Raw genomic sequence first — 14,574 nt, forward strand, 5'->3', positions numbered from 1 at the left:
CATCTGGCACTTACTGTGCTGCTGCTGGCCTATAATGCAGAAGCTCATGGCTCTTTTTTTGTGATGGTCAAAGTCAAAATTCACGACGTTAACATTTTCATTGCTGGTTAAAAATTCAGTTGCAGAATGAGGTTTTTTTTCAGTAGTAATGGAAGATTATGGTCTGAGACTGTTGTACAGGCTTCATAGTCACAGCTGTGCTCTTTGTTCTGCTGAAATTAATCCTAGAGCCACATCACAGCTGTTGAAACCTCTTCCCCCCTCCAGTGACAGTAATCCCTGCTTTGTAATGTGCACTATTTTGCAGAGTTTAGAATTGGGCTGCCCGTTCTGGACCTGTGATTTTGAATACATTAGCACATAATTAAAAAGAAGTTTGTACTGTCTTATGATGAATTATACTACATCAATAATGTTAAAATGCATTTTATATCAACATCCACATCAAAATGTAATGATTCATTCAATAATAAAACCAGCTTGGATCATGAAATATTTCCAGCATTGTATCTTCTCTTTAATATACAATAGTAATAAAATAAAATGTTCTGCTTTTCAAAATACAAATTTAGAGTAAAATGATTTCTAAATGTTTACATATATTTTTGCATTGCAAAATCACAATAAATTTAAAAATTCATTGCCAGAATCTGCCTAGAGAAGGATCTTGTAATAAAGTCAATTTCCAGAGATATTTGATAAGGTTTCATACATGAAGTTATTAGCAAAATTGAAAATGCATGGAATTGAAGCTAACCTTTTGAGACTGTTGGGAGTTAGGAGATAGTGTGCAGGGACAAAGAGAATTTGATTGGCAAGATGTGATAAGTCATATTCCCAAGAGATATGAATGGTGACTTAAGGTTTTCACCATATATTTGTTGCAAGGGAACGTGCCGGCTGCTAGCTGACTGTTCCACAGAGAACCACCAGCTGTTGGCTGTTCATTCCACTGTCTGTGACTTCCATGCGCCATGCGATCAAATGTGGAAGTGCAAAAGAAGCTGGATGTCAGTCCAGTTGATTGGACTCGAATGGCAGCCTCATGCTAGTGCTGGTAGAGAGAGACCTGACGGACTTTGCTTCACCTGCCTTCAGCTTCACACCAATGAGGGCGAGCGGAGGATCAGAGAAAGTAGGTGCAGTTGGACAGTAAACATGGGTAGTGTGTTGCATCCACTATGACAGACACTTCAGTTTGGATGATGGAATGGACCTCCATCAGTAGCTGACTTGAAGGGATACATGACAAAGCATATAAGACACTGCAAAGAGTTCCGCTTTTTTTTGTTTCAGCTTCTGGCATCTGCAGTCTCTTTTGCATTTATCGCTATGCTGGTCAAAAAGGCCAAAAGTTTAACCCTGAGAAATATTAAGACAATGCATTTGGAAAGTAAAATACAGCATGGGAGTACACACTATAAATACAAGAGATTCTGCAGATGTGTTAGGTCTTGAGCAATGGCACACAATGCTTAGGAATTCAGCAAGGCAGGCAGCATCTATAGAGAGGAATAAACAGCTAATGTTTCAGGCTCTGACTATTCATCAGGACAGGAGAGGAAGGGAGCAGAAGCCAAAATAAGAAGGTAGGGTGAGGGGGAGGAGTATAAGTTAACAGGTGAAAGTTGAGACCAGATGAGGGGTAAGAAGCTATGAGGTGATAGGTGGAAGAAGTAAAGAGTTGAAGAAGAGGGAATCTAATTGGAGAGGACAGTGGACCATGGAAGAAAGGGAAGGAGGAAAGGAACCAGGGGAGGATGAGGAGAAGAGAGGGGGAGAGGAAAGAGAGAAACGAGGAGGGGGATAGGTTCTTGATTGGACATGGCATCAAAGATTACGGGGAGAAGTCTGGAAACCGGGGTGCAGGAGGGGGAAAAAAAAGGATCAGCCAGGGTTGAATGGCAGAGCAGATTCGATGGGCCAGATGGCCTAATTCTGCTCCTATGGCTTATGGTTTTATGGCCTAATGGAATTTCTTGTCCCAGAGAGTGGTGAATCTGTGGAATTCTCTGCCCAGTGAAGCGTGGAATTTACCTTATTCGGTAAATATATTTAAAACAAGGTTGGGAAGATTTTTGCTTAGTAGGAGAATTAAGGATGATGGGGAAAAGGCAGGTAGGTGGAGATGAGTCCATGGCCAGATCAGCCATGATCTTATTGAATGGCGGAGCAGGCTCCAAGGGCTAGATGGCCTACTCCTGCTCCTATTTCTATGTTCTTATCTACTTAGGACAAAAAATGCTGGGCAATATTTAATCCTATTGGATCAATACTGTGCCTATTTCTGGGCATCCTAGGATTGTCAGGAGAATTGACTCCTGACTTGTTTGGGCGATTCTGTGGAAAAGGATAATGGATACAGGACTGAAGGTGTTATATTTGAATAAGGTAGATGATCTTGTATCACACTTAGGGATTGGCAGTTATGACGTTGTGGGCATCACTGAGTCATGGCTGAAAGAAGATTATACACATTGTATCAAAAGGACAGGCAGGTAAGCAGAGGGGGTGTCAGCGCTTGGCTGATAAAAATGATATCATTCCTTAGAAAGAGGTGACATAGGATCAGAAGATGTAGAATCCTTGTGGGTTGAGTTAAGAAACTGCAAGGATAAAAAGACCCTGATGTGAGTTATATACAAACCCCCAAATAGGAGTAAAGAAGTGGTCTACGAATTACAATGGGAGATGGAATACACATGTCAAAAGGGCAATCTTACAATCATCATGGGGGATTTCAATATGCAGGTGATTGGGAAAATCAGATTGGTGCTGGGTCCCGAGAGAGAACTTGTAGAATGCCTACAAGATGGCTTTCTAGAACAGCTTGTTGTTGAGCCCACTAGGAGATCAGCTATTCTGAATTAGGTGTCATGTAATGAACTAGGTTTGATTAGGGAGCTTAGGCAAAGGAACCCTTAGGAGGCAGTGATCATAATATGATAGATATACAAACGATAGATAAATTCCAAAGAGGAAGTATTGTAAAGGCAGGATGATGCAACTGTGGTTGACCATGGAAGTCAACACCAACATAAAAGCCTAAGAAGGCATATAATAGAGGAAATATTAGTGACAATTTAGAGTATTGGTAAAAACCAACAGAAGCCACCTAAAAATCCAGGGGGTGGGGTGGGGAAGATGAAATATCAATATCAAAGAGGATGCCAAAAGCTTTTTTCAGATATAGAAAGAGTAAAAGAGAGGTGAGAGTAGATGCTGGACTGCTGGGAAATTATGCTGGAATAATTGGGGCCAAGGAAATGGCAGACAAACTGAATATGTATTTTGCATTTGTCTTCACTGTGGAAGACATCATCAGTATGATGGAAGTTGGAGGGTGTCATAAGTGAGTGCCATTTCTATTATTAAGGAGCTGCTTGGGAATCCGAAATGTCTGGTGAGTCATCTAGACCAGATGGGCTACATACTAGGGTGCTGAAAGAGGTAGCTGAAGATAACCATCCTTCAAGAATCATGTGATTCTGGAATGGTTCTGGAGGACTGGAAAACTGCAAATTGTCACTCCAGGCTTCAAAAAGGGAGGATAGCAGAAAAAAGGAAATTATAGGTCAGTTATCCTGACTTCAATGATTGGGAAGATGTTGGAGTCGATTGTTAACGATGTAGTTTTGGAGTATTTAGAGGTACATGATAAAATAGGCCAAAGTCAGGATGGTTTTCTTCAGGAAAAATCTCACCTGACAAATCTATTAGAATTCTTTGAGGAAATAACAAGTAGGATAGATAAAGGAGAATTGGTTGTGTACTTGTATTTTCAGAAGGCCTTTGACAAGGTGTTGCATATGAGGCTGCTTAACAAAATAAGAGCCCATGATATTACATGAAAGATACTAGCATGGATATAAAGCATTGTCCAGTGGCATCCGCACTGGACTTTAAGATGAGTGGTCCTGGGTTCGACTCTGGTCGGCTCCCTGCGTGCTTTCCATCCGTGCTGGGTTGAGCATCGAGCTAGCAACTTGGACTCGTAAAGAACAGACAAAAAACTTGCTGAAGAAATGGCAAAGTTGCTGCCCGATGTGTCAGAAGGCGCAGAAAGGAGCATCAGCAGCTAGCATGTGTAGAGCATTGGCTGATTGGCAAGAGGCAAAGAATGGGAATAAAGAGAGCCTTTTCTGATTGGCTGCCTGCGACCAACGGTGTTGCACGTGGGTCAGTGTTGGGACAGCTGCTTGTCATGTTGTATATCAATGATTTGGATGATGGAACTTAGGCTTTGTTCCGATGTTTGCGGATGATATGAAGAAAAGTGAAGGAGCAGGTAGCATCGAGAAAGCAGAGAGGCTTCAGAAGGGATTGCACAGATATGGAGAATAGGCAATGAGTGACAAATGAAATATAGTGTTGGGAAGTGTATGGTCATGCACTTAGGTAGAAGAAACAAAAAGGCTGACTATTTTCTAAATGGGGAGAAGATTAAAAAATCCATGGTGGAATGGGACTTTAGAGTCTGCGTGCAGGAGTCCCTAAAGGTTAATTTGTAGTTTGAGTCAGTGGTAAGGAAGGCAAATGTAATGTTAGCATTCATTTCGCGAAGACTAGAATATAAAAGCAAGGTGGTGATGCTGAGGCTTTAGAAAGCACTGGTGAGGCCTCACTTGGAGTTTTGTGAGAAGTTTTTGGCCCTTTATTTAAGAAACGATAGACAAACGTTGGAGAGGGACATTCATGAGAATGATTCCGGGAATGAAAGGCTTATTGTATGAGGAATGTTTGATGGCTCTGGATTCGTACTTAATGGAATTCAGAAGAATGAGGGGTGAGCTCATTGAAACCTATCAAATGTGAAAAGCCTAGATAGAGTCGATGTGGAGACGATGTTTTCTATGGTGGAGGAGTCTAAGACCAGAGGACACAGCCTCAGGATAGAGGGACATCCATTTGGAATGGAGATGAGAAAGAGTTTCTTTAGGCAGAGCATGGTGAATCTGTAGAACTTGTTGTCGTGGGTGGCTGTGGAGGCCAGATCATTGGATGTATTTAAGGGTGATGTTGATAGGTTCTTGATTAGACAGGGCATGAAAAGTTATGGAGGCAGGAGAATGGGGTTGAGAGGGAAATGGATCAGCCATGGTGAAATGGTGAAGCAGAATTGATGGGCTCTATGGCCTAATTCTGCTCCTATGTCCTAGGGTCTCATGGTCTTATGATATGACACCTTCTACTATAATGTGCAAAATTTGTCACCATGTTAACTTCCAATTATACTTGATTGGCATAGTTCCAAACCCCTCCCATCGTTTACTGACAGAACAACCTATTTTTTCTAGTACCATTTACTATGAAACTTGTTACTCAAATACACAAGGCTCAAATTACGTTCTTTGTCCTCACTGAGATCTGTAACCTTCTGTGACCTCAAATGCAACCTCACCTGCAAGTCATGACTGCGTTCCTTCATTCCCAGCTTCCTAGCCTTAGGACACTTGAGGCTGTCTCTGCTAAGCCTCAACATTTGCTACTCACTGCTGCATCAGGGAGGTCAAATAAACTCCGCACACAAGGAGAGGTGACTTCATCTGCTTTTCCTTCAACCCACTGGAGCAGGCAGAGTGGGGGAGGGGATTAGCTTGCATTGTGGGGTTTCCCAAAATGCAGATATTAGTAAGCTCTATTCATATCATCTTGGCAATATTCAAGCAGGATCACTGCTGTAATGCTGGGGAATCTTCATGTTCCCCTTTCACTTGGCATTTCTCCGAGGAGAAGCTTTCCACCAGCCTATTCTCTTCTCTCAGAATTTCAGGGAATCATGTCCCAACGAGCCCCATCATTACAACACCCAACCAAGGTTCCATAGATGAACTGCAGTACACAGAGGGCTTTAGCTAGTGTTTGTACACACTTGGAGGCCAAGCTTCAAACCATCATTGACTCGTTCACTGAAGCCTACAAGAGAATAGGGCTTTTACTTGACATCTGTTGGACAAAGGTCCTCTGCAGCACACAGCCCTCCGAAAACAAGCTCCTGGAAAATGTGGATCACTTCTCATATTCCCTCACAATCACGAGCAAATTTTCTGTACAGAGCCCAGGGTGCAGGCCCACTCGACAGCAGCATTCTACCATCATCTTATTTAATTTTTAAAATTTTTAAATTATAGTCATTTAAAATTTTTCTAGCAAGGTGGATATCCTCACACTAGATGCTATATAGAAAAACCAGACACTGTAAATGATGCTTTTAAAACTTCGATCATGCTCAGGACTGTAATGATGCCAGACCAGCAGATTTTGATGCCATTCTTCTGAAGATCCCTATACACTTTTAATTAGTTTTATTTCAGATGTAACACAATATATTAACACCCTCTCTGGTGAGTTTGACAAGTTAGAAGAGTGCATTGAAACTGGGGGCAGGGTGAGTCATAGGGGAAGTACAGGAGCAAACAAATCTCAGAGAAACCTGGGAACCTGGGCCTCAATCAGTTTTAGAGGAGTGCTGAGAACATTAGCTGGTAAGACAGGTACTGAACTGGCAGGATTACCAAACAGTCATTTTGCAGGTTATCAGGGTAAACTGCTGGAAAAATTCAATGGGTTAAGCAGCGTTTATAGAGACAAAAGAATAGTTTACATTTTGGGTTGTGACTCTGCAAATGGTTTGAGAATGCAGAGGGCAGTTACTCAGTCCAAAGAGTTCAGAAGGAGGGGTGAGACAGGAGCTGGTAGGCGATAAATGCAAACACCTGTTTATCATTCTCCCCTTATCACGTTCCACTTATTACCTTTCAGCACTGTCACCTCTTTCCCCCTTCTCTCACCACCCCCCCTACCTGGATCTATCTGCTAATCATCCCTGGTCCCTCCTATTTCCCACTAGCCCATGTGCTCGCCCTCGCTCTTTGCTCTTTATACAGGATATCTTCCATTCACATTTTCTATCCAGATGCAGGGTCATAACCTAAAATGTTGACTATCCCTCTGCCTTCACAGGTGTTTTCAGCACTCTTGAGTATTTACAGCAGTTTGTTCTTTGCTCCAAATTTCAACACCTGCAGTCTCTAATGGCTCCAACAACATTTCACTGTAGCTTATGTAGCCCCCCGGCCAACCTCAGGGTTGCTCAGCTCGCTGTCGTCTAGGGAAACAGCCCTCGGCCCCGCTAAAATGGATAATTAGTTTGTGTGGATGCCGTGTGATGTACCCCACCCTGCCCAAATAACAGACAATACACCAGATACGATTAAATGATTTACAGTTTATAGATATTACTGGAACTATATAATTAATAGAGAATAAAATATAAGAGGAAAATAAAAGGCGCCACACTTATCAAAGTTCAATCTCTTCGTGCACAAATAGTTGGAGCTCAGGACCCTTTTACTTCACCCTGCGACCCCTCGGACCACCTCGACCGGCCACTTAGGACCAACAACGGTGGTCGACCAGACGCTCCACACGAGTCCGTCTCCGTCTCCTCGCCGAACGCCCTCCTTGGGGTCCGACCCCATTAGCAGACATCACAGCACCTGGTCCATCCTCTTTCTCTCTCTCTCCCTTTCTGCCTCCAAAACACCGCGCATACATATCTTCCAGATACACCAAAATCATAACAACTATCCCAATTGGTTCGTAACATCTTCTTATCACCGCCGCAAAAACTTTCTCAGCGTTTAACATAACAAAGAAGCATTCCCAAGTATAACATAACAAAGAAGCCATTTTAATTAGCCTACGCAGTAACATAAGAGACGAAACCCCCTTACACTTATAATCTCCTTTTAAGAAAGAAACGGAATACATATGTTTGCTTTGGTCTTTAATTCCTGTTCAATGCCAACCATCAAAGTATTTCAAGGTGGTCTATTTCAACACGGAAGACCGTAACTACCATCTATATGAAATTAAAGATGGCCAATTAATGGCAGAACAGCCATCAGTACAAGAAAAAAAATAAAACCACAATGTATTAGAGTATCTAAAATGAGAAATATCATTTTGTTCACATGGAAAGAGCATGAGACAAAGTCCCACATATTTTTTTTTCCCATTTTACAATTGCTTTGTGGGTCTAGCATTTTAGGGATTTCTTTAGTTTGGATTTCCAGCATGTGCTATTGTATCATTCAAAGTCAAAGACACTTTACTATCAAAGTATCTATATGCCACTATTCACTACTCTGATACTAATTTTCTTGCACCATTTACAGGAAAATAAAGAATTTATGAAAATCTATACACAAATGAAGACAAGCAAACAACAATGTGCAGAAGAAAACAAATTATGCTAAATAAATAAATAAATAGACAGCTAGATTGATAAATATATACATTCATATTGGGAGGTTGAGATGTAGAGTTCTTGGAAGTGAGCCTGCAGATTGTGAAATTAGTTCAGAGTTGAGGTGAGTGAAATTATCTATGCTGGTTCAGGAGACTGATGGTCATAGGCCAACTGTTCCGGAATCTGGTAGTGTGAGACCTAAGGCTCCTGTACCTTGTAACATTTACAAAATGTCAAAATTTCACATTTGAGATTTTCATCTCTACTATCAGTCTGAATGATAAGAAAGCATAAAATATGGGAAATATATAAAATTCACCACTTAAAATGATATACAAAAAGAATACAAAAGCAGGCCATGCTCTGTGGATCTTGAGTATTTCCAGTAGGTGCTGAGGTTGAGTTAAGTTATTGGTGTCCACCTCGATGAAGAGGTGTCTGATGTCCTTTTTCCTCTTTCATGGAAGGAAAAGAACAATTCGAGCTTCTGTATATTGCTAATTAAAATCAACAAATGGACCTCTGACATTTTTTGTGAAGATTGTCCTTTTATAGCCTGTTTGGTCATAACTTAGTCATGAAAATTTATAGCATAGCGGTTTGCAGAACACTTAACAGCAGCAGTGACTGGTGTTCAATTCCTGCCGCTGTATATAAGGAGTTTGTATATTCTCCCCATGACTGTACATTTCCTCCAGATGCTTCAGTTTCCTCCCACACTCTAAAGACATGGGTGTAATTGGGCGTTACAGGAACAGAAGTTGTACTACTCCATGCTGCCTCATACACTTATAATTTCAGTATTCAGTTTAATTGTCTATGTATACAAGCATCAATTTAATATAAGAGATTTTCTTAACCTGCAGAAGAGCATTGTAATAACTTTGAATGTCTACAATTGAAATATAGGATAAAAGGCCAAAGTATATTGGTTAATTAACAGATTTTAAATAATTGATCGAACAAAATGCTTCAGGACTATCAATAGAGGCATTTGCAAGGATTGATTACTTAATTAAAGAAATAACAATCACATAAAATGAAAAACACAACCATTTCCATTTATGTATCAACTTTAAAGAAGGAAACTATTCCAAGGCGTTTCACTGGAAGGTTATCTACAATTGTTGGTTCTGAGCCAGTTAGAACATTTGAATATGAATTTGACAAATGCTAGGCTTTAAGGAGGCTCTGAAAGAAGGAAAGCAAGCCAGGCGGGTGAAGGGTAGCAATTCCAAAGTTGGCACTTGAAAGCATGATCATCAAAGGTGGAGCAATTAAATTCAGATCATTATCCCAGGTTTTGAGAACATGGGAATCTCAGAAGCTAATGAGACTGGAGAGTAGTATAGATATCTGTAGAGGAAACTCTCTGGGGGGAGGGGGCATTGAAAATGAGGATGAAATTTAATGAAAATAACTTTGGGCCTAAAATTCTGAAATGAATTTTGTATTACTCAATATTAATATAGTTCTAGTTTATGAAGCTAGAACTTAAAATAAAATGTGCCCTTTATGAAGTGTTGATTTATAGTAGAACAAGGTGCCACTAGAGATAAGAGTGAGGTGTTGCAAAAAATAGATCAACAAGTTCATGTTAACATTTACACATTAAACAAGTTAATCGATTTGATCACATTTCCCTGCCCTGGTCTTATAATCCTTCAATCAATTTTTCTTTGTATTTGTCATATTTGTAAATGATAATATTATGGTGAATAAAACTTACTGTTCCATAAGGTCTATGATTTACACTAGAATCAGCTCGGACTTTTCTGATGTAAATCATTGACCTCATGTGAGTGAGTTGGAGACAGTTCCTTGTGGAGTGTTTTAAAAAGCGAGCAGGTTCCTTTGGGACTTGTCTGTGGAGCGGGATATTGTTTGCGTTATTAGTAACTTACCAAGGGCCAGTAAAAAAGAAGTGGGATGTAAACAGAGTGGCCATTGTGGGAGCAGCCTTTGCTGGAGTGGGCCAGAGTTAGAATGGGAGATTTTGGCCAACAGGTTTGACAAGAACAGATGGAGGCCCCAACTAAGTTTCTTCTAAGTATTTTTCCTCTTTCTTTACCTATTGACACATGGCTAGTGTGTTGAGAATGGAACTAGGGTTAATGGAAAGTTCTTTGTGTGAGATGCTGTAACTCTGGAAGACCTCCAGTCTCCCTGATAACTACATCTGCACAAAAGTGCATTGAACTACAGCTCCTTAAAAACAACATTAAGGAACTGGAGTGGCAGCTGGAGTTCAAGGTCCTACAGAATAATGAGGAGGTAGTCACCCCCAAGTTGCAGGACTCAGGTAGCTGGGTGACTGTCATGAGAGAGAAGATATAAAGTCAGCTGTATCAGTATTACAGTGGAGTAAATGGAATTACAGAGGCACTCTAGGTGGAGCTTAAGAGGACAATGGCGCCTAACGACAACTCCTTCGCTTGCATCTTCGGAAAGAGCTCTATTTCTATCTTGAATATCTCTATTTTTCCCGTTCAGGGTTCTTTTGAAAACCCTGGCCTGGAATTATATGCTGGCTTTGGTTCTTTGTGGGAATGGGACCCACTCTCGGGGTCTCACAACTGGCCGCAATTTGATATACCAAGGACGCAGCCTAGAAGACTAGCATGCCTCCAGGGGTCCTGGAGTTCATGGCTCTGGAGGAAGGAGTATTCAAGGTTGGTAGCTCTGCAGGAAATTGGTGTGTCGTGGGAGATGGAAGATCAAAACCAGTAAGCTGGCTGCTGGCTGTGTGCGCAGAGACCCGAGTTCCTTGGGCACAGAGCTTGGAAAAAGTGATGCAACAGACTTCTCCTGTCTCTCTGTGAAATGGGGACACCACTTTTTTCCTTATTAGGTAGCGAGAGAGCCTGTGGTATGTTAAAATACCAGGTGAACGAGTAGTCTTTGGGTTACTGAAATTCTGTGTCTTTATTGATGCTTTGCTGCACACTTGAGTGCTCGGTGGGGGGGCGCCGATGCCTTTTTTTGCTGGTGGGGAAGGGGGGATCATTACTTTGCTGTTGCTTATACATGGATGGGGGGAGTTGGGGGAACTTTGGGACTCTAACATTTAACTGCCATTCATTCTTTGGGGCATTCCTCTGTTTTCATGGGTGGTTGTGAAGAAAAAGAATTTCAGGATATATATTGTATACATTTCTCTGACATTAAATGTACCTTTGAAACCTTTGCTGAGAGAGAAGCTGGCCAAAGTTGATTGGAAGGGGACACTACCACTAGCAGGGATGATGGCAGAAAACCAATAACTGAAGTTTCTGGGAGCAACTCAGAAGGTATAGGATAGGTAAATCCCAAAGAAGAAGATGTACTCTATGGGAGGATGACACAACTATGGCTGACAATGGAAATCAAAGATGGAATAAAAGCAAAAAAGAGGACGTAATTATATAGCAAAAATAAATGGGAAGTTAGAGGGTTTGGAAACTTTTAAAAACCAACAGAAGGTAACTAAAAAGCCACAAGGAGAAATAAGATAAAATATGAAGGTAAGCTAGCCATAATAAAAGAGGATACAGAAGTTTTTTCAGATATACAAAGAGTAAAAAACAGGTGAGAGTGGATATCAGACCACTGGAAAATGATGTTGGAGAGGTAGTAATGGGGGACAAAGGAATGGCAGACAAACTTAATAAGTATTTTGCATTAGTCTTCACTGTGGAAGATACTAGCAATATGCCAGAAATTCAAGAGTGCCGGGGTGTAGAAGTGAGTGTAAATGCTATTACTAAGGAGAAGGTACTTGGGAAGCTGCAAGATCTGAAGGAATATGTCACTGGCCCAGATGGACTACACCAAAAGGTTCTGAAAAAAAAAGTGCCTTTAGAATTCTGGAGACATTAGTAGTGATCTTTCAAGAAGCACTTAATTCTGGAATGGTTCTGGATGACTGGAAAATCGCAAATATTGCTCTATTCTTGAAGAAAGGGTGGAGACAAAAGACAGAAAATTATACATCAGTTAGCCTGACTTCAACAGTTGTTAGGATATTGGATTCCATTATTAAGGATGAGATTTTGGGTTACTTGGAGACACATGATAGAATAGGGCTAAATCAGCATGGCTTCCTTAAGGAAAAGTCTTACCTGACAAATCTGTTGGAATTCTTTGAGGAAATAGCAGGTAAGGTAGACAAAGGAGAGTCAGTTTGCTGTTTACTTGGATTTTCAGGCCTTTGAAAAGATAGATACGTGAGGTTATTTAAGAGCCCATGGTTTTACAGGAAAGGTATTAGCACGAGTAGAAGATTGGCTGACTGTAGGAGGCGAAAAGTGGGAACAAAGGGAGCCTTTTCTGATTGGCTGCTGGTAGTTAGTGGTGTTTCACAGGGTTACTTGTTGTGTCCACCTCTTTTTACATTATGTGGTAATGATTTGGATAACAGGTTTGCTGGATTTATGACCAAGTCTGCAGATGTAGGTGGAGATAACGTAGGTGGAGACAAAAGTAGTGTAGGGAGTCTACAGAAGAACGTGGACAGATTAGGAAAATGGATGAAGAGGTGGACGATGGAATATAGTGTATAGAAGTGCATGGATGTTTTTTAATACTATTTCTGTTTTTGCACTATTTTTAATGTAACTATTTAACACACATATATACACTTACTGCAACTGACTTATATATATTTTACATTATCATGCATTGCAATGTACTACTGCCTCTACGTTAACAAATTTCATGACAAATGCTGATGATATGAAACCTGATTCTGATTCCGATTCTTTCTCATCTTTATGGTTTTTTAATTTGCCTTCTGTTGGTTTTTAAAAGCTTCCTAATCCTTTAACGTTCAGTTAATTTTAGCACTATTATATGCCCTCTCTTTAGCTTTTATGTTAGCCTTGACTTTGCTAGTCAGCTATGATTGCATCATCCTACCTTTAGGATACTTCTTCTTCTCTGGGATGTATCTATCCTCCACCTTCCAAATTGCTCCCAGAAATTCCAGCCATTGCTGCATAGTATCATCCCTGCTAGCTTCCCCTTCCAATCAACTTCAGCCAGCTCCTCTCTCATGCCCCTTTAATTCCTTTTACTCTACTGCAATACTGATACATCTGACTTTAGCTTTTCCCTCTCAAATTGCACAGTGAATCCTATCATATTATGATCACTGCCTCCGAAGAGTTCCCTTACCTAAGCTCCCTAATCAAATCCTGTTCATTACTCAACACCCAATCCAGAATAGCTGATCCCTAGTGGGCTCAATCACAAGCTGCTCTAGGAAGCATTTTGTAGGCATTCTACAAATTTCTCATCTTGGGATCTGGCAATAACTGATTTTCCCAATCTATCTGCATATTGAAATCCCCCATGATGATTGTAAGAGTGGCCTTTTGACATGTGTATTCTATCTCCTATTGTAATTTGTAGACCACATCTATTCACAAGGATTCTACACCTTCTGATTCTCTGTCACTTCTTTCTAAGGATTTGATTTCCTGCTTTTACCAACAGAGCCACCACACCCATTCTGCCACAAACAAGACAAAACCTGCAGATGCTGGAAATCTGAGCAACACACACCAGATGCTAGAGGAACTCAGCATCTATGGAAAAAAGTATAGTCGACTTTTCGGTCTGAAACCCTTCTGCAGGACTGGAGGAAGAAAAAAGCTGAGGAGTAGATTTAAAAGATGGGGGGAGGGGAGAGAGAACTGCCAGGTGATAGGTGAAATCTGGAGGGGGAGGGATGAAGCAAAGAGCTGAAGAGATGAGGTGAAAGAGAGAAAAGGAGATGGGAAATGGGGACGGGGTGGTGTTTATTGGGGGCCATTACCGGAAGTTCGGGAAATCGGTGTTCATGCCATCAGCCTGGAGGCTGCCCAAACAGAATATAAAGTGTTGTTTCTCCAATATATTGGCCTCATCGTGACAGTGAAGAAGGCCAGGGATGGATATATCAGAATGGGAATGGGAAGTGGAATTCCCATTCTGCCTACCTGCCTATCCTTCTGATACAATGTGTATCCTTGGATGTTAAGTTCCCAGCTAAAATTTTCCTTCAGCCATGATTCTGTGATGTCCACAAGTCATACTACCTCTAACTGTACTACAATTTCATCTACCTTATTCTGTATACTGCATGCATTCAAATATAACCCCTCCAGTCCTGTATTCATCACCGTTTTCGATTTTGTCCACTTTTTACATTCCAACATATCCCACTGGCTGAAATTTTGCCCTAACATATGCCTGTCCTTGCTAGCAGTCTCACTACACATTGCTTTTGTTTGTAAGCCAACTGTTCCATCCTCAGCCCTATCACTCCGGTTCCGATCCCTGTTGAATTAGTTTAAATC

Source organism: Mobula hypostoma, chromosome 1, assembly GCF_963921235.1.
Source record: "Mobula hypostoma chromosome 1, sMobHyp1.1, whole genome shotgun sequence".
Taxonomy (NCBI): domain Eukaryota; kingdom Metazoa; phylum Chordata; class Chondrichthyes; order Myliobatiformes; family Myliobatidae; genus Mobula; species Mobula hypostoma.